Source organism: Adiantum capillus-veneris, chromosome 5 (genome assembly GCF_014529385.1).
Source record: "Adiantum capillus-veneris isolate H3 chromosome 5, ASM1452938v2, whole genome shotgun sequence".
Taxonomy (NCBI): Eukaryota; Viridiplantae; Streptophyta; class Polypodiopsida; order Polypodiales; family Pteridaceae; genus Adiantum; species Adiantum capillus-veneris.
The window spans coordinates 93,422,540-93,427,001 of NC_140935.1; positions in this window are offsets into that span (position 1 = coordinate 93,422,540).

A 4,462-nucleotide genomic window follows, 5' to 3' on the forward strand; every position below is an offset into this window, starting at 1 on the left:
CAATCTATACAAGTTGTATGGCTTGCCAAGTAACATTGTGATCATGATCCCAAGTTTGATAGTCATTTTTGAAGGGCCGTGTTTAAACGATTGGGTACACAACTCAACCTCAGTACAGCTGATCATCCAGAAACGGATGGTCAGACTGAACGAGTTAACCAAGTGCTAGAGGATATGCTACGCACATACATTAGCAAGAAACAAATAGATTGGGAAGAATATCTACCTCTTCTTGAGAGTGCTTACAACAATGCTAAGCATGTCACGACTGGATTTAGTCCTTTCATACTCATGTATGGTTTTCAACCTAGGTCAACTGTTACGGTGGGGTTGGAAACCGAAAAACTCCAACAGGTTAAGGATTTTCTCCAAGACCATATGGATATGTTAAAACTCGCTCGTCAGAACGTCCGACAAGCGCAAGACCGGTATAAGAAGTACGCTAATGAGAAACATCGGCAAGTTACCTTTGAGGAAGGGGAGGAAGTATTTTTACGTGTGCCAGAGCATTTAGAAAGTCTGAAAACTGGGCCAACACCTAAATTATCTCCAAGATATTGTGGGCCTTTCAAAATAGTCAAGGGAGTTGGTGATCGTGTCTACAAACTATCATTACCTACACATTCTCGTATCCATCCGGTGTTTCATGTAAGCCGTTTACGTAAGCAATTACATGGGGACGACAATGTCATTGACCAACAGATTCTGATCGATTTCGTTGAACCTCCTACCCTACTGCATGAACCTGAACGAATTCTTGACTATCATGATTTACGTACGCGTCATCATGTACGTCGACAAGCTTTAATCAAGTGGAAAGATCGACCTGAGGAAGGTGCCACTTGGGAAAACATAAGTGCTCTTAAGAAGAAGTTTCCCACTTTTGTTTTCGAGGACGAAAACTCTTCCTTAAGGGGGGAGTAATGTCAGAACAAGGGCAAGGCCAAGGAGTCACGGCTGGGCCAGGGGCCATGCTAGGCAGTGTGGACAAGGGGATCCGTCTAGGGCAAGAGGCTAGGAGCCTGCCTTCATATTGGGAGGTTGGGAGGAGGATCCTAGGGTCTAGTCACCCAAGGCTTTACACAACTATACCTAGATACATAATATCACATTAGAGAGCCACTGTGCAAAAAGAGTCCACCACATATTGGATAGAGTCGTATAAGGGGGGAGCCTTCGAGTTCCATCACCTCGTGCAAAGACTCCTTCATCGATAGAATTCAATAAGAGAGAGGAGCGCCAAGATTTTATCGGAAAGCCATGCACCATCATCACTATTGGCTGCTAGTCAGCATTGTCTAACCGGCTTTGAGGCCCCATGCTTTGACGACCACCATGCGTTGACGGATGAAATGGATTGTTGGATGTAGCCAAGTCTCTTTGGAGCAGAAGAAATATGCTGAAAGCCATGAGTTATTGGGATGTGATCTTGAATTATCATCAGTCTCTCACATTATTAATAGGGAAGTTCTCTCTTTTTTTTTTTGTGAGAATAGGAAGTTGAATTAAAAAAGGAGAAATACAATGCCTATCAGGATGGGGAGAGGCACCCACAAAAGGGAAATGGGATAATCTTTACAAAGTGAGACAATCCATGCCCATCATGAGTCTCTCTCTTGAGAAAATTTTAAGCATCAAAGGCTTCCAAGATTGCCATTTCTACTCTTTTTGGATAGAATGTAAGGGACGAACTAAAACTTCCTTCATCTGAACCAAGGCACAATGAGTGATCTTTTTAAGAGAGTATAGAAAAGAGGGGGAATGATCCTTGATGGCTCCCTGAAAGATAGCTTTTGTTCTGCTATTCTAGCATACCCACAAAAAGGCTAATCTCCATTCATTCCATAAGGGTATATCAAGCCCTTTACATTCTCCAAGAAGAATTTCAGAACTTGTGAATTTCTGGGGGTGTACTGACTTGCAACATATCCAAAGAGTATCCAACAGCTTGCTGCTAGCTTGCCAATCCATAAATATATGTTTAATGTTCTCTCCCAGGTTACATCTTTTGCACAAGCCATCTCCAACCTTGCATTTAAGAGCTTTTTGGGCAGTCCAGATTCCCTGATATAGGACGAGCCAAGCCAGTACACACTGCTTTATTGGGGCAGCAAAGGCCCAGACACACTTAAATCTATATGACCATCGCTTGGCACTCCATTTGATCTCCCACCTGGCATTCAACTTCCTTCTCAGTACCTCATCAAAATCTGGTAACCTGCTGAAGTTCTTGTATATCTTCCAGACAAGGTCTTGGAAAGAGCTTTGCTTGCTATGAATAGGTCCTGCATCCCTCAACATCACTTTTAGTTCTTCGAGCCTGCAAACAATAAGTTCCAGACAACCAATAGAGATGTTGAAGGTGTTAGTAATTTGGTTCTCATTCATCCATTGTCCATTCACTTGAAGGTCTCCCCATCTTTAATTCCTACCTTAGAGCATTTATGAGCAGTAATTGTGAGCAAAGATTTCTTCATTGAGGGTATCAAGCCAACCCATATGGAGTCCTGCAGCAGCAGCAGGTAATGTTCAGATATGACTACTTCATTGCGGATCTTCATTTTACTCTTGATGGAAAACTATGCTTTCCAAAATGAGCAAACCAGCTGGGAGCCAGTGGGTCGGAGACACCATGAGGAGGTGACAACATCATGTAGGTTCAGGTTTCTCCAAGCTTTGTATTCCTGCAAAGTAAAATTATGGACATTCCTTGTAAGTAGGCAAGCCCAAAAATCAGTACTACTGCATGCCCTGGCAATCCATTTCCCAACCATCTTTGTAGATAGTGTTTCCAGATTTAGGACTCCAAGTCCTCCTCTGGCCTTGGGCATACAACATACATGTGAGGCCACCTTAGGTATCTTTTTGACTTCAGAATTTCCTCCCCAAAGGAATCTTCTAGTAATAGCATATACCTGTTTCATTTGCAAATTAGTGGGCTTCCAACAAGACAAAAAATATATAAGGGAGGGTAAAAGGTAGTGATTTAACACAAAGGTTCTGGAGGGTAAAGAAGGCTGATAAGACTGCCAGAGAAAACACTTCCTTCTGAATTTGTCAATAACCCATTCCCATCTTTGACTCATGGACACCTTAAAGCCCATAGGGATCCCAAGCAACCTAAAAATCTAGCCATCTGGAATCACTGTACAACCTGTCATACTCACTGCATTAGGAATTTTCTCATTTGAAGCCTTAGAACCAGTCTTGTGGTGGTTAATCTGAGACCCACTGGCCAAGCAAAAGAGGTTAAGGTAGTCCAAGAAACTATTAGCAGAGTCTTCATCTACATTACATAAGGCATTTGTATCATCAGCAAACATTTGCAGGCACAGATCAGACCCACAACCTGCCACTTTGATTCCCTTTAGCTTGCCTTCCTACATCTGTTTTTTGACCAACCAACAAAGTGCATCTGAGGATATAGCAAAAAGCAAAGGGGCTAGGGGACACCCTTGTCTAATGGACCTCATCAAGGCAATAGCTTCTGTCAACTCCCTGTTAATAGCAATTCTGGCAAAAGCATTCCCAAAAAGAACATGCACAAATCTGATAAATCTCTTTCCTAAACCCATGTCATAAAGAGACTGCAGCACAAATTCCCACTCCATCCTGTCATATGACTTATCAAAATCAACTTTAAAAAAGAAAAACTCCTGCCCATTTAGCATACTCCATGGCCTCTCAAAGGGTGATAATAGCATCAAGAAAGATAATACTGTCCATCAAAGGACTCAGCCTCCTAGCTAAGGTAAGAGCAAAAAATTTGTAGATAGAGGTCAGATAGGTAATGGGTCTCCAATTACTGAGGTCCTCCTTGGCTCCCTTTTTATGGACAAGCAGGAAGAGCTCCTCTCCTAGTAGCTTCTTGCCACACTAGAAGAAGGTAGGGGGCTAAAAATTCTTTATACTGCACATAGAATTCATTGGGGATCCCATCAATACTAGGGGATTTACCAGCCTTGATTTTACTAATAGTTTCTTTAATTTCCCCTTCAGTGATAGGTTGGTCCAGGAGGTGTGCTAAATTGGGAGCCACAATCTTCTTCCTGACATGAGCTATCTTAGCTCTTGCTTGCTGAATACTACTATCTCTTTGGGGGGAACCAAAGAAAATATTGGTAAAGAAAGTTTTGGCTATCCCTAAGTTTTCCTTGTGAGACACACAGCTCTGTTATGCTTCTCTTTAAGAGAAGGGATAAAGTCCTTGGCCTTCTTCTTCTTCAATAGGTCAAACATTGCCTTAGAAGGTCTATCAATCTTTCCGGCCCAAAAATCCCTAGTGAAAGCAAGGGCACTACTAGCTTCAAGGAGCTCTTCCTGCTTCAAAGAATCTCTAAGCTCTAGGAGTCTAGGAGGGGGGGGGATTCCTCTAGTTGAAGAATCTCCCCTGCTATCATCATCCTTCTATCAGCTCTTACTTTCTTAGCTACTTGCTTGTACTGAGTGAGAATATGTTGAA